The sequence below is a fragment of the Rhinolophus ferrumequinum genome, chromosome 4, assembly GCF_004115265.2.
Source record: "Rhinolophus ferrumequinum isolate MPI-CBG mRhiFer1 chromosome 4, mRhiFer1_v1.p, whole genome shotgun sequence".
NCBI lineage: Eukaryota > Metazoa > Chordata > Mammalia > Chiroptera > Rhinolophidae > Rhinolophus > Rhinolophus ferrumequinum.
Window position 1 is genome coordinate 87,644,876 of NC_046287.1, and position 20,584 is coordinate 87,665,459.

At 31.9% G+C, this 20,584-nt stretch overlaps 1 long non-coding RNA gene across 6 annotated transcripts in view; it reads left to right on the plus strand.

Annotated features, from left to right (window-relative positions):
- The window catches only part of LOC117021615 (uncharacterized), a 68,182-nt gene extending 54,484 nt beyond the window's left edge, over positions 1-13,698 (plus strand). For 4 of the 6 annotated variants that reach the window (XR_004422887.1, XR_004422886.1, XR_004422890.1 and 1 more), the window contains 4 exons: positions 115-182; positions 283-374; positions 10,934-11,017; positions 13,597-13,698. This is a non-coding gene — a long non-coding RNA (uncharacterized LOC117021615). Of the gene's footprint in view, positions 1-114; positions 183-282; positions 375-2,679; positions 2,744-10,933; positions 11,018-13,596 lie in introns of those variants that run through there. The other 2 variants (XR_004422889.1, XR_004422888.1) reach the window with 2 other exon arrangements.
- Positions 13,699-20,584: the final 6,886 nt, after the last annotated feature.

Consider the following 20,584-nt stretch of genomic DNA (forward strand, 5'->3'; position numbering starts at 1 on the left):
GATTATTCTGTGCTGCATAGGGATAAGCAAACTGATTGTCAACCTCAATTGAAAATTTTTAATTTGTATAATGTGATCAAATTTTTAAAGTCTTCACTTTTATTTTTTTCCTAGGTTTAATAATAATAAAATGAAGACCATAATAAAACTTCCCCCTACTTAGTTCAGCAATTCTTAACCTTGTAAGTATTAACTCACAGTCCCCCTACCATTGCTATTAAAAGTTCCTGTTTGATGTCATGTTTTGCTTTAATTTCTGATTTTTTTTTTCTACCATCCTAGAATGACAACTTTCTAACCCCCTTACCTCCTACACCTTGAAGTTTGGAATTAATTTAATCCAATTTAGAGCAAGAATAATGCCATTACCTTAGGTAAGTTTTGTATTTTGGAAAGTATTTTATAGCCAGGTCCTAACCTCTCTAAATCTGAGAATCACAATTTTAAACCCTTTTTCTTCAAAGGAATTTACAAATAAGTAGTGGTCTTTTCTTATCATTATGTAGGTTAAGTGATAGTTATTTTATGGTTTTATAAATTTGGAAGTATCCTCTCCACTTGAGGAAATAGGTTTTCATTAAATTTTTCTTTTACATTTCACTAGATTACACTTAAGACTGTGAAGTGCTTAAAATATAGCTGTAAAACTTCAGGAGGTGGGAAAAACAGGAAGACAATCCCTTTTCCTTCCTTTTACATATACACATGCACACATCTTTTCTTAGACTAAGAAACATTTTTACCTTGATCCATTTAACTTTTGAAAAACTAGTTAATTCTAAGGGAATAATTCTAACAGGTTAGGTGAAATTAATACCACACCCCTGGAAAAACTCTCAAATCTAGATCATGAGAGTAAGCACAAGGTACTTACTTTCTTAAAAGTATTTGAGACCCTATTCCAAAAAGATTCATTTCCACCTATTCCTTGATCTAATTCTACATCTCTAAATAAAAGAAACTTAAGTGCGACTATTTCAGTTCTTGATGTTGAGACATGGCCCTGTTTAAATGAAAACTAGTACTTTAGATGCTTCTTTACATTATCTCACACCATTGCATTAAGTGACCTCGTAAATGTGTATGTGTTGAGGAGTGACCTTATGATCATAAATGATCAGCCATTGAACTCAATAAGTTTTTAGGGTGGAAATCAATTATTAAATTGAGCCAGTTTGAAGAGTAGTAGCCAAATGCTACAGGTGACTTCTTTTTCTAATTTTTTCTCTTTATATTTTTGTCTCCGGAAAACTAAAATGGAAATATTTGCAATCCCTGAAGAATCCTATATAGTAATCCAGGCTTGGGTTTCTTAATTGGTCCCTTGGAAACCAGCTCAGCTTTTCTTCAACTTAACTCTTAGAAAAAAAGAAGTCTTTCCAATTGATGTTGCACTTTTATTGTAGTCCGGAGGGCAGTCCTCTTTTCAAAAATAAATAGGTGTCATTTAATTTCTAACAGATCTATAAGCGCAGAGAGCATCCCATTCTTAACCTCATTTCATCTTCTTTATAAATTTCTAAGCAAACAGCCTTCCTTGGATACTCTCCAGCATCTTTTAAACATAGGCCATTTGTAGTATTTCATAGTTGGAATGCTTTCTGTTGTCTGTTCTAAGTAGAACGCCTGGAGTTCCCTTTCATGTAAGATACTAAAAAGGTGGTGTTTCCAATGAAACAATACCAAGAAAAATAGGTACATAGAGACAGTAGTCAGTGATTCTGTGTGATTATGTGTGTATCCCCTCTTATTTTTTTGTTTAATGCCATTGAGTCTTTAAGATAAAGATTTATTTAAAGCTATTGACTTGTGGAATGTAAATGTTCCAGAAGTTGTGGAATATTGGTGTTCCACATATTTGATGCTGTCAAAATTGAATAATGGCAGTGGTTTGGGTTCATTTTAACAAACTGAGTAAAGAGATGAAATATTTTTCAAGTTTATTTTTCAGTTTAAAGCTCTTACACTTTTGTTGCTTAACAAAATATTCAGAAATAGTCATATTTTCTTTTTTCCCACTTTTTCTTTTTGAGCTATGTTTTAATTTTTGCACATTGCATTTTTGGGAGTACATATTTATCTAATTCTGGTATGTGAATGTAAAATAACTAAATATATCATTTGGTGCTAAATAAAATAACATCTTTAGCATTGTCAGCAGTTAAGATCATTGCCTTGATCTTGTTAATCTACAACAACAAAAATCTTAAGACAATGACTATAACTAGGAACAGAATGTAAAGCAGAAAATTCACCACTCAGTACTGTCAGTGTTTTTAATCCTGTAAACAAAAGTGATACAACAAATTATTTTGTAATTCTGGAGACTTATTAAATTTGCCTGCCCTCAAGAGCTAGGCTAGTGAAATGAAGTGACAAAAATTATTTCTCTGAGTGATTATCAAGATAAGTTTTTTAGAAATGTTATTAAGTTAGCAATAGAATAGCACTGTCATGTAATCATACCATTCTAGAAAATATTTTCAGTTCTTGAAAAATATAAATAATGTAAGTGCCTGAAAGTAAAATAAGAATATTGTAATCAGGGCAGTAACTAATCGATATGGCAAATGATACAAAATCGGTTGTCTTTTCAATAAAAAGATAGTATGTTTTGGTATGTTTGGTCACTAGATATAGCTGAAAATTTTTCTTTATTTAATTCACTTGTCATGGAAGTACAGTGATACCTTGGTTTTCGAACGTAATCCGTTCCGGAAGACCGTTCGAGTTCTGAAACGTCCGAAAACAGCCGACAGCTAGGCCTTAGGATCTTGCACTCAGCGGAAGCTGCGTGACATGTTCGACTTCCGAGGCATGTTCGAAAACCGAAGCATTTACTTCCCGGGTTTACGGCGTTTGTAAACCGAAATGTTCGTCAATGGAGACGTTCGAAAACCGAGGTACTACTGTATATTCTTGTGTAAATTACTATCTACCTATGCTACTCATGAGGACATTTTAATTATTTTGAATAATTTTACAGTATGAATTTTTCTGGGAGAAAGATTTTTGCCAAAAGAGAGAAAAACAAATTGCTCTTTTGGCACATGGATTAGTAGTAAAGGGTGTTACATATAGTCCAAAGCACAAAAATTTATGAGGGTGCTAGGTACTGACAGCATTTGGTGATAGTTAAGGCTTTGCAAACTTACTGATATGATCAATTGATATGAATTTAGTAAATATATCAAATCTAGGCTCTTAAAGCTGTAGTGTTTTGTCCTGTAATTTCTGAACAGAAAATTTACAATAAAGTGCAGCTGTTTTTCAGTCGTTGTTCAAATAACTTTTTGAGAAATTGACAATGTTTAAACAAATGCCAGGTGTTCCTTTCCTCAAAGTCTTATATTTTGACATATATGTGTTTAACATCTGAGTTTTTATGTATAAGGGAAGGCTATGTTTCTGCTCTCAAGATGAAAGCCATAAAATTTGAATTTTAGTGCGAAAATTATAGAAAGGGATAGATTTATTGTTTCTCACCCTGAACAACTTCTCAGTTCAGGAAGAGTGATTCAAAGAATAATAGAGAATTTCTTATTTATGAAATTACTTTGAATGTTTTCTTAGGAAAATGGAAACTGCAAAATTTAATAGCACAGGCCTTCATTTAAATAGGAAGTAAACATATAAATGTAATGAATTCTGGTATAATAGGGATTTCAAGTTCTAAGCATAAAACAGTAGGTAACATCCCCTACTGTTTGCAAGAACTACTATGCATTCTTGCCCTTTGTCACTACTTATTTGTCTGAAATATTTGAGTTTTCAAAGTTATCTCCACGTAAAAATAGGAATAAACTGAATGAAGTATTGAAATAAATGTATGTCCAGATGTCAGCAATCGTACCTGACTTTTTGCCTAGACAGTCAGTTTCACTCTTTATTAAATACAGTAATGCCTTATGTAAGCTAGGTAAACTGAAGTTACAGCCAATAAATAAATTCATTAACATTTTTTTCAGTTTTGTTTTCCTTATTTGGCTCTTCAAGTTGTTTTCTTATACCCCTAGTGTTTTGTGCCTTGTAGTCAGGACTTAAAATTGGCAGTTTGTCCTTCAAATACTTAATAAAACAGCTGGGTTAAAATACACTGATTTTTTTTTTTCTAAAAGTAAGTTTTTTAAATTGATCTGTATTCATTTTATTTTAGCCCTCAGAATATTAGAATTAGAACCATAATATATATATAAACTTTTTCCTTAGTATTGTAAGTTACATTTAAGTCCATAATAATTGATAGAAAATAAAATTCTCATAAGAGAGCAGGTTTCAGTTTAATATCTAACTTCATCCTTTGGCCCTAGGTATAGTTTCTAAAAATAGTTTTTATATCTTTCTTTAGGCCAAACATATCCAAGTCCTTCCATTGGTTCTCATAGTTTGAATTCTAGCCATTAGTATCTTAGATATTCCACATTGTCTCTGCTGTACTTTGTCAGTATTTCTTTTAGAATAATGTGTATAAAACTGAACCCAATATACTCAGTGTGGTTTGAGCTACAAAATACAGTGCATCTCTTATGAATAAGATACTTCTATTAATGCAGCTTGATTCCAAAAAATTTCTCTTTGTCAACACTGTTGGTTTATGTTGAATTGCCATCCACTGAAACCCTAACTTTGTCAGTAGTGTGTTTCAAATCCTACTATAAATTTAGATTCGGCAGGTATTATTAAATACCTATTCTCTACTAGATGTGCTCATAAAAGCTTAAGCTTGTATAATCTTAGCAGGGCCATGAAGTATGTATTAATAGGCTCAGTTTACAAAAAGGAAACTGAGGCTCCATGTACTGAAATAACATCCAAACTCAGGATTCCATCGTGGGTCTTCTGGCTTCACATTCACTGTTCTGTACCATTTCTGCCTCAATAAATTATTTCTGCCTGTTTATTATATTGGTAAAGTTAGAAATGCAGAAATTGACCAGTGAATATTTTTGCACTCAGGATGATTTTAGAGCTTAGGAAACATGCCTAGAATTTTTTAATGTTTTTATTAAATACAGTTATGCCTTATGTAAGCTAGGTGAACTGAAATTAGAGCAGTGTAAGGTAAGATAAAGTAAATATGCCTAAGCAAAAATGATAACTGAAACAAAATTAGAGTTGTAAATCATTTACAAGGAAGTGAGGGAGAAACCACTAATTTATATAAAATTTGTATCTTTTTTACTTTGTTTAAAAAATGTTGTTAAACTGTTACCTAATATGGAAAGAAAACTAAATTAAGGTGTTTAAAGATTTCCATTTACTCAGATTTCATGTTTCAGTTGACTTTTTAAGCAAGACACATTCATTTTGCCTCACCTTTCAAAAAATGACTTTTTTCCTTAGAAGATCATCAGAATGAAAAGTTGATATATGTCAAAATCCACTAGAGATAATTAAGAGCCCACAGGCCAGAATATAAACCAACAGACTTGGAACTAAGACTATTGTATAAAGATAAAAGACAAGAACTGAGTGGTTTGTTTTATTTTTTTTTTTATTAGCTTTTTTTTTTTTCCGGTCTGCTCCTAGTCATTAGAGTTCTTTCCACATCTAGTTAGGGAAGGAAGGTGGCTTTTCTTTTAGTCAGCAACCTTAGAAGCAGAGATTTAAGAGATAGACCCACTGTATTTCCAATGGACTAAGACAGAGGAGTGGAGAAATGGCATGGGCCATACCAGGAGTCATTATCACATAGGTAGTCCCGTTTGAATGGAGGATTGGTATGAAATAATGAAACCAAATATCTGCTTGGCACAGTACTCAATACCGAGAATATTTGTCTACATTTAAAAGCTGTTATGAATGGACAAATAACTATAATTTGATTGCAAAAGAATGTAAGGGGAAAAAAAGTTAAGAAATAGCATATTTATTTATGTTCTCATCAAACCTTTTGTATTGTATTTCTTGGCTGACATTATGGTGTATTTGTAATTTATCCATATCTAGAGAGTAAAATCAACAAAACTTTAAAACTCAAAAAATATAACTGTTTAGCTTCTAAGTAGCTTAACATTGTATATAAGGAAACTTGTTAGGCAATCTAATAAAATGATAACATATTTGGGGAGCACTTATATATAGCCTGACTTTTCTGGGATAAATTGTCTAAATTGAAATTTACTTCACACATTTTCTAAGTAATTATTCATTCATTCATTTCTCCATCAGAGAAAATCAAGGGAGTATAGAAACAGTACAATGTTATGTTCACTTGAACTCAAAAAGTAGTTTTTTTGGATTACAAAACAGTCTTTTTGGATTATATCTGAATATTACTTCATTGCATGCCTCACCTCAACACTGAATTTTAAATGTACCTTTTCTAGGTAACACAGTCTTTTTGTTTTTAAGCATTTATATCCAAATGACAGAAGTAAAAGACAAGCAAATTTTAATCAGTTGCCTGTGAATTTTATATATTTGGCATTTCATAAAACTTTCAGTTTCTTAATAGGGTAATGAAAAAATTATGCTCGGTGAAATTATGCTGTTTAGTTAGACCCCATAATTTAGGCCTTTGCTTAAAGATATTAAAGAATGGCTAATTTAAATTTTTCTCCAGGTGTAATAACATATATGACTTACATGGTATTCCACTGTCCTGAGCAAGAATAGTCATTCTGTAGCCCAGGGGCTACATATAGCCACCTCCTTAGAGGTTTATATGCAGAATTTGAATCATGCTTGTTAAAAGTAATTACTATTACAAATTGTGTCAGTGCCAGAATAAAAGTAAAATTAAGATATATTAAAAATCTAAAGTAATGTTGTGACACATAAAGGATATATCTAAACAAAGTAGCAGAAATATTTTCTTGCCATGCATTAGCATCTAAATATCCCTATCATGTGACAGCGGAAATAGTTTATAGATTCAAAGAAATTTTGAGTTTAAAATAACCCTTTCTTGAAGGCATAATATAAAACCTACTTTAGGAGCTTCAAAGTAGATGTTTAGAAGTAGATAGGAAAAATCAAAGTTTACCAGATTGAGAGATTATTGTTGCTGTTGAACACAGGTAAAGAGAGATGTGCCTTCTGAAGCTATGGCTAGAATTGCTCCACTGGAATATTTCAATTGCCATATTTTTTGGAGTATGGAATACATTTTTTCTACACCTTTAAATTTATTAGGCTTTCAAATAGAAAAGTTATTTTTAATAACTTTTTCAAATAGTTAAAAAATAGAAATAAAAATAAGAAGAAATCTTCCTCTCAGGATGTTTATTAAAACATCAGTGATAAATTTGCAATGTTGTCACAGAAAGTAACCTTAAGAGATAAAATTAAGATTAGAGCAATTATAGAGTGTTTGTTGATAGGAATGATCCAATAGAGAGAAAAATTAGAGATGCAGTCAAGAATGCCAGAAGATATCCTTAAGCAAGAGGGAATAAAAATCTAGTATACAAGTGAAGGGATTGGTCATATAAACAGTGATTGTTTATCCATAATACAGAAAAGGAGGTGTATGGGCACAGATACATGTAGAGATAAATGTGGAAATTGGGTGGAAATTTTAATTGCTTCTGTTTCTGAGTGAAAGTGCGAATGAAAGGGGAAAAGAGACACACCTGTCTGATATTTTTCTAGAAGAATGAGAGAATGAATGGACCAACGTTGCCAAACAGCTCTTGAGCCAATTTTAGAATTAAAAGATTTATAAAGGAAAATTATTTCTGTTCACAGATGATGTGATCTTACATACAGAAAACCCTTGATTCCATACAAACAAAGACACACACGCACACACAATGCTGCACAAAACAATTTATAACTAATAAGCAAATTCAGCAAAGTGGCAGGATACAAAGTCAACACTTAAAAATCAGTTGCATTTCTATGCACTAACAGTGAACAATCCAAAAAGGAAATTAAGAAAACAATTCCATTTATAGTAGCATCAAAAAAATAAAATGGTATGAATAAACTTAACCAAGATGGTGAAGACTTGTATACTGCAAACTGAAGACTTGCAAACTACAAAACATTCCTAAAAGAAATTAAAACAAATAAATGAAAACACATCCAATGTTTATCTATTGGGTGTCCTAATATTGTTAAGATGATAATACTACCCAAAGTGCTCAACAGATTCAATGCAATCCTCATCAAAATCCCAATGACATTTTTTTGCAGAAATAAAATTCATATGGAATCTCAAGGGACATCAAATAGCCAAAACAATCTTGAAAAAGAACAGAGTTGGAGATCTCACGCTTTCTGATTTCAAAATTTAATACAAAGCCATGGTAATCAAACAGTATGGTACTGGCATAAACCAGACATATAAACCAATGGAACATACTAGATGTGCCAGAAATAATCTCTTGCTTATATGTGCAAATGATTTTTGATGAGTGTGTCAAGACCAATGGGAGAAGGACAGTGTTTTTAACAAATGGTATTGGGAAAACTGATATCCACTTGCAAAAGAATGAAATTGGACCCTTATATACCATATATAAAAAACCTAAATATAAGAACTAAACTGTAAAACTCTTAGAAGAAAACATATGGGAAAGCTTTATCACATTGGGCTTGGTGATAATTTCTTGGATATGACACCAAAACACAGACAACAATAAAAAGATAAATTGTACTTCATCAAAATTTAAAACTTGTGCATCAAAGGGCACTTAAAAGAGTGAAATGGTAGCCTATAGAATGGGAGAAAATAGTTTGCAAATTATCTGACAAGGGATTAATATTCAGACTATATGAAGAAGAACTATATAATTCAATAAAAAGCAACCCAGTTAAAAACTGGGTAAAGGATTTGAATACACATTTTTCCAAAGAAGATATTCAATTGGGCAATAAACACAGGAAAAGTTGCTCAATAGCACTAATCATTTAGGATTTGAAAATCAAAACTACAGTGAAGTACCACTTCACATCCATAGGGTAGCTAAAACAAAAAGAGAGTGTGTTAGCACAGATGTGGAGAAATTAGAACCCTTATGCATTGCTGATAGAAATGTAAAATGTTACAGCTACTGTGTAAAATATTATGGCAATTCCTCAAAAAAATTAAAAATACAATTACCATGTGATTCAGTGTTTCTACTTTTTGGGTATATGCCCAATAGAATTGAAAGCAGGACTCAAGCAGATATTTGTATTTATATTTTATTAATCATAACCACAAGATCAAAACAACCTAAATGTCCATAAACAGATAAATAAAATATAGTATATACATACAATCAAATACTACTCAGCCACAAAATGGAAAGAAGGTGATACATGCAACAACGTGGATGAACTTTGAAAAAGTTAGGCTAAACGAAATAAGCCAGATGAAAAAGGACAAATATTGTATGATTCCATTTATGAGATACCTAGAATAGGCAAATACACAGTTACGGAAAATAAAATGGTGGATAAAAGAAGATGTGGAGATGGGGGAATGGGCCGTTAGTATTTAATGGATACAGTTTAAATTCGTGTGGATAAAAGGGTTCGGAGATGGAGAGGTGATGGTTGCACAGCAGTGAGCGTGAACTTAATGCCATAGAACTGTATGCTTTAAAATGGTGACATTTATGTTAGACATGTTTAATCACAATTTTAAGAAATAAAAACATTTCTTAACTAAAGTTTTTTTAAGTTTTTAAAAACTTTGCATTTTGAAGCTTTCACATTTTCAAGAATGGTACACTTGGCTTACTTTGAAATGTATACAGACTTTGTAAAAAGGAAGGATTGGAATTGAAACAGCCCAGTTGATACCTTGATTTTTAAAATAATCATTCATTTGATATTGAAGTAATCATTTAATGTGTACGTCCACTGTGCAGGGGCAAAGAACAAAATGTAGTTTCGAACAGTTACTTGTTTCATGATTTTGTATCTCATAATTTAAATTATTTTAAATTCTTCCTGGGAAGGGATTCTGTCTGGCTTGTACACTAGTGTACTGACTAGTGTAACAACTGGGACAGTGGCTGCCACATAGTAGGTGTTCAATAAAATATTTGTTGAATGAAAATGTATATATATAAATTTTGTGTACTTGAAAATGTCGTGTACACTTTTGTTTGAAAAGTAGGTGTGGTTTTGTCTGGAAAGTGGATTTGAGGGAGGACAGTTTCTTAATGTAATTGGTAAGTACAAAGAAGTATCATGACATTGCAAAAATTTCTTTTGGTTACATACTGAAAACTGCAGAAACTTAAGATTAATATGTGAAATGTGAAACAGGTTTCTCAGATAGGAGATTAGTTACACACATTTTTTAATAATGGAGAAAATACTCACAAAAAATGTGGAATATGACAGTTGTGCTCTGTATAAACAATTAGATATTAGAACGGATGGACAAATTTCAGTTCACATCACTTTATTCTGTAATAGAAGTATTGTAGCTTTAGCATAGCCATTTTAATGGTGAGAAAACTGGCAAAAGAGCTTGTCGAGGCTTGAACTAGAGTGGTAGCAGTTTTCTGGTATCTTTTAGAGAGAGAAGTAATTTCATTCCTACATCTAAGTAAGTGAAAACTGTTTAGGAGTATACTTCCTTTCCTGGTGAAGAGTAGAGACAGGTAGGGGTTAGGAAGATCAAGAACCACAAGATTCCTGTTTTATTTCTCATCTCTGGGTTACAAAGTTAACTCATCTTTTCAAAGCTTCATATTCTAGAATTATTTCTTACATAAAGTGATACCCAACTTTGACAGAATAACTACTCTAAAAGGGAAATAAATGTTGAGTAAAATAATATTTGGATTTTTTTCAAACAAATTAAGATTTTTTAAAACAAATTGGTTTGCTTGGGTCCTTTTGTATATTTTTATTTTATTTAGTATTAAAATATTTTCATGTGACTTCTAGTCTTTTTCTTTAAAAGTATGTTTCATTTTGCTAGCTTAAGTTGATTGAAACTGAGCTCTTGTATGTCATTTCTTATTTTTCCCTTAACATGAAGTCTCTTACCTACTTGATGAAGATGTTTTTTGAAAGGTGTACTTCAAGGAATGAAACGCTGTTTGTAATTTATGCTTTTACCAAGGTAAAAATCAAATTTTATGAATTTACTTTTTATAAAAGAAAAAAATAATGCATTGAATACATTCAGAAGTTTGATTAAATATTGTAACTGTGTTGACTTACTAAATTGACACAGGAAAAATGCTTTTCTTCATCTTTGTGTTCCTAACCTATAGCAATGTGCTTGACATGTAGTAGAATTTCCTTAAATTTTTGATACAGAAATAAATTTCATTATCCTACTTAAAAACTTCTAAGAAATAACTATGCACACGTGTCAATGTTAGAATCTTTAAACATGAATTTTCTAATGGATTTATCCTTTTTTCTAAAGGAAAATTTTTTTGTATCTTTAGGTACTGTGTGTGTAAAAAAATAAAACCTTGGAGTAAAGTAGCAGCACATAATGGTTTGTGGGTTTTGAAAAGGTGCAGGCCATATTGTGCTGCCTCAAAAATACAAGGATCTGATCTTCTGAAGAAAATGTATTTCTTTTTATTCATAGCTCTTATGATAGTGATGTCAGCAGTGCCTTAGCAGCACGTAAATATTGGCGTTAAGATTCTAAAATTATCTCCAGTATTAACTGTGCTGCTGAAGTAAGGTTGGCCATATTCTACAGTTGTATTTGAATATATATTAATATTACTAATGTACTTTCAGTTTTATTGATGATGTATTGTCAGTATTATTGATAACCTTGTTAGGTTTAGTAGGATTCTACAAAAATAAGTTAGTCCTAACTTTTCAGATGTGTATATTGAATAGGATAATTGCAATTTAATTGTGTTAAATGCCATCAAGAGTTTATTGAAAAAGCATATACAACATCAAATAAATTTAATACACATTTATACTCAATATAAATATTCAGATTTTTATATGACTAAACAAAAGTACTTATTTTCTCTTTCTCTAGTAAAATGAAATTACTTTAAAAATATTTGCTTATCTCACAGATGAATTTACATTATAAAATACACATTTTGAACAGAACTTAGAAGACTGTTTGGTGAAGGGGGAATGTATCAAAACATAAAAATTAAATTCCAGAAATCTGAGTCTCAAAATGCACTTAATCATAATTTTAAAGGTAGGAAAGGTCTTACAGATGACCAGCCTATTCCTTGGGTAGCTCAGGAAACAGAAACTCAAGCAATTTACTACACATGGCAGATTAGGATCTTAATCCTATGCCTTCTGACTTTATACTCTCATCCTGTTTTCTCTTGTTTTTATTAAAATGTTTTAAATCCTTAGCCGAAGATTTTTATTTGACAAGTCGAAAATAGAAGGCCTTGTTTTCCTTTTTGTATCCCAATATTTAAGTTCCGAGTAAAACCAAAAATTATTGTAGTTATTAATTTTATAGATACAGTCAAAAATTTTAGTTTAATTACATTTGAAGGAAAATGTTTTCTTTACCTTCTATTTCTTATTTGTTGGTGTTTTAGTAAGTCATTAAACTAAAAGTTGATGTTCAGGCTAGGTAAGACTAACATGTTTGTGTAGTGTTCCTTCTGGTTTTATTTCCTGCAAGAAACATCTTACCCTTTTCTATTGTAACCAACCAGAAAATCTGCAAAATAAAAGAAGTTCTTAAAGAATCATTTCCAATTACAGTTGTCTATTTTGGGAACCCTAAAAATATATCAGATATAATTTAAGGAATAGTATTCAAGGATCTATTTAAATTCTAATTTGAAGGTAAAGAAAGTACAAGATAAAGCTCTCATTTTTAAGAACAATCTCACGTTTTTTTCCAGCAAATTTTTCCCCCCAAAATAAAGAAGCAATACACCATTGCTAAAATTAAATGCCAGCTTTTACATGGAAATAATATTGCATAATACTTTTAAAAATCGTTCATCAAGCTCTTAATCTCTTTTATTTCAACCATTGTATGAAAGACTAACAAATATATGATAATCATTGGTTTTCACTAATAATATTTCAGGATTTAATACATAGATGCTTAGAAATAGTAACTGAATGAATTACATAGTTTGTTCAGTATTTTCCAGAACAGCCCAGGAGTTTGATTTCTCTTTTTGTTTTGTTTTCCTAAATGTATTTGAAGTCAGATTTTAGAAAATTGTATTTAATCTACTCTGCCTTCTAAATGACAGAGAGAAAACTTGGATTTTACATTTACTAGGTGAATCTTTTTATATCTTGGTGCTCCTGATGTGAAGAACCATTTGGGGCTAATATAACTAAATAAAAACTTTTCCTGTTTTATCCTGAGAGTGAATTAAAGAAAAAATTGAAATACTGAGAGAGTAAGACAATCTGTTGCATTGAAATTTATTGTAACAGTATGTAGCTTCTTTCCAGTCTTTTACTAGAGAAGAGGAAATTGCCTGTCAATACCTAATGAAACACAATTCGGTAACTCAACGGGATTGGAAGTTTTCATTGTAAGAGTTAATATACTTCCATCTTTGTATAATTTTGGAACACAGAACAAATAGTAAAATAAAATACTAATCTTAACTTGGCTATTTATCTTGCAAGGAAGTAGTAATTATATATTGGTATGTATTGTTTTCATTTTTTCCATCTTCTTTGGGGAAAAAATTCCTAATCTTTTTCATTCAGGTTTCTTTTTAAGTTGATGCCAAATAATTCCAATGTTGAGCATCTTAAATCTGTTACTTGGAGTATGGATTAAGTTTGGAGCTAACTCAGAGGACTGCAGGCAAGTATCCAGGGAAGAGCAAGAAGAATATTCAACAATTCAGTTTGCATCCTATTTTCAAATGCAAATCTTTGAAGATTACACATATTGATATGTGAAAGTAGATTTGAAAATTTGGCCATACACTAAATTCTATATTTACCAATAAAGATATTCTTCAGTTATATATTATTTTGGTTGTTATAGAATTAAAGATGTTTTAAGGTACTAAATATCATTACTGATACATGCCCATGTTAGCCATAATTGGATTATCAAGATTATACTTTCATAAACTATGATCTCTGTCTGATGTATTTATTTAGAAGTTGACTTTCTAAATCAATTTTTTTTCCTTTTACAGGTGGATATTACTATCCTTTATTCATGGAAAAAGTTTTATTCTAAGTGTTGTTTCTCATTGAGTATTAACAAAAAGGAGAAAAATTAATGTCTTAAACTTTTAAGATAGATTTGGCTCTAGTAAGTAGACATATGAGGTCTGACAATTAAGTTTGCAAACTTGCTACTATGCGCTTACATTAGCAGCACTGTACAAACAGCTCGGTAAGTTTTCATAACCTTGGTATATTCAGTGTCGCAGCTGTGTTCGTGTCGATCTGTGGCAGTATCTTGCTGAATGGCGTTCATTGTTGCTGTTGGCGTGTTTTTGTGTGCTGTCGCGAGAATGTCTGAGCTTGAATTAGAGCAATGAACAAACGTTAAATTTCGTTTTAAACTTGGCAAGAGTGGCAGTGAAATCAGGGACATGTTAGTCCAAGTTTATGGGGATAATGCCATGAAGAAAATGGCAGTATGCAAATGGATTAAATGTTTTTCTGAAGGGAGAGAACGCATCACTGATCAAGAGAGGTCAGGGTGGCCAGTAACTAGCAGAACTGATGAAAATATTGCAAAAATTTGTCTAAATGTGCGTCAAAATCGTCAGCTGACTGAGGAGCATAGCAGACCAAGTAATCATCAGTAGAGAAACAGGAAAATCTTAGCTGAAAATCTTGGCGTGAGAAAGGAGTTTGCAAAAATGGCCCCAAAGGAGCACACGATGAACAAAAGCAAAGGAGAGTTGAAGTTTGCCAAGACCTTTTGGAGAGGCAAGACGATGTTTTGAGCCGTGTTATCACTAGTGATGAAACATGGGTGTACCAATACGACCCCAAAACAAAGTATCAAAGTGCACAATGGAAGTCAGCCAATTCTCCACAACCAAAAAAGTTCCATCAGTCCAAATCAAGAGTCAAAATGAGGTTGCTAAACTTTTTTGATATCAGACGGATTATTCATTAGGAATTTGTACCAACTGGACAAACAGCTAACCAAATTTACTATTTGGAAGTGATGAAAAGGCTGCGTGAAACAGACAAAAACGACCTGAACTTTTCGCCAACAATTCATGGCTCTTATATCATGATAATGCATCAGCTCATACAGCACTGTCTGTGAGGGAGTTTTTAGCCAGTAAACAAATAATTGTATTGGAACACCCTCCCTACTCTCCTGATCTGGCTTCCAATGACTTCTTTCTTTACCCAAAGATAAAGGAAAATTTGAAAGGAAGACATTTTGTTGACATTCAGGGTATCAAGGGTAATACAACGACAGCTCTGATGGCCATTCCAGAAAAAGAGTTCTAAAATTGCTTTGAATGGTGGACTAAACGCTGTAGTCAGTGCATAGCTTCCTAACAAGACTACTTCGAAGATGACTGTAGTGATATTCAGCAGTAAGGGATTTTTCTAGGATGAGTTCGCGAACTTAATTGTCAGACCTTGGTGTTGCATATCTGGGAGAAGAAATAAGAGGTCATCATCAGAACATTTCCAGCTAAAAAAAATCTTACCACGAGAATTTTTAGTTTCTGTTTTAGTTATAATAACTTGAGCCCCGTTAATGCAGAATTAATTCCACTAAAAATTTAGGAGTTTATGTTCTTGCCTTGTTTATTTATAAAATTTATTCCACAGATGTCTGATGTCTTTTTTTTTTTGGGGGGGGGGGCTATATGCAATGACAAAAATGTTGGCAAAATAAATAAGTTTAAATCTTTTATGTTTAAATTACTGTGCAAGGTGACAAATTAGTTGCTGGGTTGTTTGGGTTTTTTTTGTCTTTATTGCACTGAAAATTCAATTCAACATTTATAATTTCTGTTTGGGTCATTGATTTTTAATACATGGAATCCATGCAAAAACTTCATGAGTTTATTAGTATATTGCTGAGCACAGCCCCCTTAATTCTGTGGGAATTTGAATAATACTGATATTTATTGTTTTCTTGTGATTGGACTTGTGTGTTTTGAAAAAATATAAAAATTGCCTGGAGACTCTTGTTATTGTATATATTTATCTTATACTATAGTTAGATTTTGTTTGAGAAGTTGTGCTGAGAAAAAAACTTTAAGCTACTTTTATGCTAAATGTTCCTTAATTTGATTAACTTGTTATTAAAGGATTCTGTATATCTTTGTTTTATAATTTAACTACTTAGCATAGATTAGTCTATTAAAGAATATCTTTAGAAAGCGGTAGAAATTTTAAATCATCCCAGAGTTTGCTTACTTACATTTCTCATTATTTTATAATCTTTGGGAATGTTTATATTTATGGAAGTAACATTTTCAAGGATGTAAGTTCTTATGGTAAACTAAAACTTTTTTCCTCTGGACTTAATTCATATGATAGTAAATAAGCTATAGGGCAATTTTAAGTTTCCATGTGACCAGTGAAAAATACCATTGTAGCCTGAAGCAATGAAGTAGAGTATTTGTTGTTCAGTAGTATGTGTCGAGAAAGTTTAAGTACATCATTTCTTAAGAGAATTTATAAATTTTAACATAGTCTATGCAGATTTTTATATTTTGTTTATACTTTCATGACTATTTTTCTAGCAGTGTGAAAATGCTAATGTTTGACAAGGACCATTAAAAATAGATTTGAAACATATGTAGCAAGGTACAAATTTGTTTTATATGTAGATACTGAGGATCAGCACTGAACAAACCAAATTCCAACCCTCATGGCCCTTACAATCTTGGGAGTGAGTCGTGGATAACAGAATAGACGAAAACTGATAGTTACCATATGTGGCATGTCAGGTGGTAACAAGTTCTATGGAAAAAAATAAAGCAAGGGATGTGGAAGCAATGGTATAAAGGTTTTTGGAAGGCCAGAGAGGTATGTTTTCAAATAATATGATCAGAAAAGAGCTCACAGAGATGGCATTTGAACAAAGACCTGAAAACAATAAGGGAACAAACCTTTAGGTGTCTGAGCGAAAAGCCTTTCAGGCAGATACAGAAACTGCAAAGACCTTGAGACAGGCATTTTTGGTGTGTACAAGGAACAGTAGGGAGGTCTGGGTGGCTAGGATGAATTGTACAAGAGGCAGAATCGTAGCTCAGGATGGAAGAGTTTATAGGGGCCTGCGCTTATGGCTGTTTAAGCTTTAGCTTAATCTGCAGATTTAATTTTTCATACTTGTTTAAGAGAACCTTGACAGTTGTATGTGCCTCAGCCTATTTGACCTTTGTACATAGAATATTTTTATGAATTGGACTCAAGGTTAGAACCTCCACTTGAAACCATTTAGAATATAAACAATGTTTAAATGTTTGGCTAATAGGTGTATGTGTGATGATGAGGTTTTTACAAATTGTGCTTTGATGGCTCTCAAATTGTTTTCCACTTGACCAATTTAGTTAGTCAAAGCTAATGGCTCCAAAAGACACTCTGAACTTGTTCATGTTTGTCATTAACTCAAACAAACCACAGTAGTCTTTGATGCCTCCATTCTTGGAATTGGCTGCCGTAGTTAAGTACTTCATTATTTCTTGCTTATTCCTGTTCTGCAGCATCTTAGCTGAGGAGTTCTTTGCCTGTAATTGTTTCATCTGCTACAGTGTATCCCACTAACTTAATCTTCCTAAAACACTACTTTTTGTTGGGTGAAATTCAGGCTTCTCAACTTGTACCTCATGATCTTGTCCCAACCTTCTTAAGTTTTCCTATTTTTCTTTCAGTGAACTAGTTCTGACAAATCACTTTTTTTTTCATCTATGCCTTTATTTATGCCATTTCATCATCCCAATTCTTCCCGAACTAATTCCTATACATTTTTAAAAGTCAGGCCAAATTTCTCATGTGTGCTAAGTATTTCCTGATTTTAACAGTTTGGCATTATACTTCCTTCCCATAGTATGAACCATTTACTCTTAACCTTTTTCTCTAACTTAACACACTGAACAACATAACACTTTATCATTAATTGCACCTCATTTATTCATACGTATTAACCTTTGAAATGTATTAGCAATATGAATAAAAATTTTAAATTTTAAAAACAAAATGAAGAAGAAAAGCAGATGAATTAAGACATCCAGAACTTTAAAACACCAGACTAAATATCAAGTTCCAAAGTGATACAGATGATTATTTTTCTGTCTATCTCACACAGTGTGGACCAGCCATAGTATATTCCAAGGACTTTAGCACATTAAAAGAATGAATTATCTATTTCAATTTTCTAATATTGTAAAAGCAATTATTAAATATACTCTTTTAAGAAGTAATCCATGTGTTTATTATAGTGTTTATAATAAAAGATTGGAAGTTTTTTCAGTGTCTAACAATAAAAGGCTGATTAAATAACATGTTGAATGGAATACTGTTCAACTATTTTAAATAATTATATTTAATGAGCTAGAAAGTTGTTCATGATTAAGTGAAAAAGGTTACCAAATAGAGTGTGAACAGACTAATTAGAAGAATACATTTATTAAACTGTTATTACTGGTTTGCTATGGGTGGGAGATAAATCTTAGGTTGAGGGGGGTGTACCATAAATAAGCATATATGATTTATGTGAATGGGGAGAGTTTGTTTTTTTGAAAAGGAGAGAGACATCCTTGAAAAATAAAAATTATTTGAAGCAGCCTTACCACCACATAATCACCCCCTTTAGAAATCCGTAAATGGAAATCATTCTGGGTTCAGGAAGTTTAGAAGTGATAATGAAGGATTAACTATCATGGGAAGAACTGAACAGACCATTTCAAAAATTAGCTCATTTTAAAACCAGCTTCAGGAGAGCAATCTACTTGGTGTTCTCAAAGGAGTGTTGAAAAGGAATTCAAGAATTATTTCTTGAATTTGTTGAGAGGTTTTGCTGTCATTACCCCAATCTTCCAGGCTCCCAAAACCCCAAAAGGTAAGTATAAGAAAAGGAGTAGTAGATAAATCTATTTTAATTTTGAAACTAAAGAAAAATTGATTTGTTTTAGATATAAATAATAGCACAACAAAATGGACTTTCAGATCTAAAAATTAAGGATTTTCTGTTTAAAAGTTTAATTTTTCCTAGCCTAAAAGTAATAACCAATGTGGCATAAAGGAGATAGTGGTATTGTAACAGCTGTATAAGATGTCAGAGGGGTAGTAGCTTGGGGGGAGGAGAGTTTTCACTTTGAAGGTGTAAATGTCTAGTATGTTGGTTTGTACACCTGAAAATAATAAAATAAAAGTAATACCCACAGAAAAGGGTATTACTCAGAAAAGGCAAAAATTCTATTTAAAAATCCCCGTTTTACCACCCATTGGCAACTACTACTAGTGTCCTCATTATTTCCTTCTAGTTACATAGGTGGATGTTTCGTTTCTTAATCCAATTCATAACTATGCCCGGGATTAGAAAGAGCATCTCCCTTGAGAAGAGATAACAGGATGTACTCTGGCTCAGAAATTTTTTTTTTACATTTATCTAAAGTATACTCGCAAAAAATACCACCAATTTTGTAATATGTTTCATAATATTGTACTGTAAAAAAATGCCTAAATTTTTTTCTCAAGGTATTTTAGTAAACTTGAGCATATGAAAAGATGCATCTTGTTTATCATGTGGCTTCCTCTGCCATATTTGCATGTTGTCCCCAAGGGTACCCTTCCGTAGTGTGAGAAGCATTGAAGTCTTTGAAGGGTTTAAACAGGAGAGTAAGAAAAGTAACTACTGAGATATGTGCACTGCTCAAGATATGCTCAAAGAGAAATCTAACATTGGTTTGTTTCTTCCTTTGTACCCCAATAATCACATCAAATTTATCAAAAATCTGAGCTCTTCTAAAATTGTGGAATTCACATTTGAAATTAAAAAAGCATTTACTAGTAATTACGGACATTTCAGTTCAAACATACGGCTGTGGTTATCAAAATGTAAACATGACACAAATATATGAATTCATAGTATATGACCTGTCACAGCGACCCATTTAGAAGGTAAGCAAAAATGCTATGTCTCAATCTACTTTTCTCACATGCTAACATTTTATAATTTAATACCCTTAAGAATAGTAGTTTAATTTAGAAAGGCAGGTTTAGATTTTAAAAACAACTTGGTTAATAGAATAAAGAAAATATTACTTGGGGGTCTAAAAATCTGACTCTTAAGGGAAGGGGTGTTTGTCATCAAAATAGGCCTATGGTGCAGATTTCAAGTCAGACCTTGTTATGCCACTTTTGTTAGCATTTTACTGGGTATTGATTGTATCCTTTGAAAATATAGGAAAGATACCCAAAAGTAAAGCCTTGAGTCCATAACAGTTATGGTACCACTTTTGAATTAGTGATTCTTAGATGTTTAAAACTCAAGGATTTGAAGCTTTAAAAATTGGTGACTTGTTTTTTCTAGAAAGTTTTACAGAGTAAAACTGTCAGGAAAAATTATGATTTTACTATACTTCATATATTCATTAAAATCCTAAAAACAAAAAAAGTTCTTCTCTATACTCCTCATTTTCAACAATGCCACATGGTCTTCTTGGTTTCTGGATACCTAAATTGGGTAATTTAATTTGGAGTTTGGGTACAAGTTCAACAAATTTCAAAGTTAGCATGAAAATTC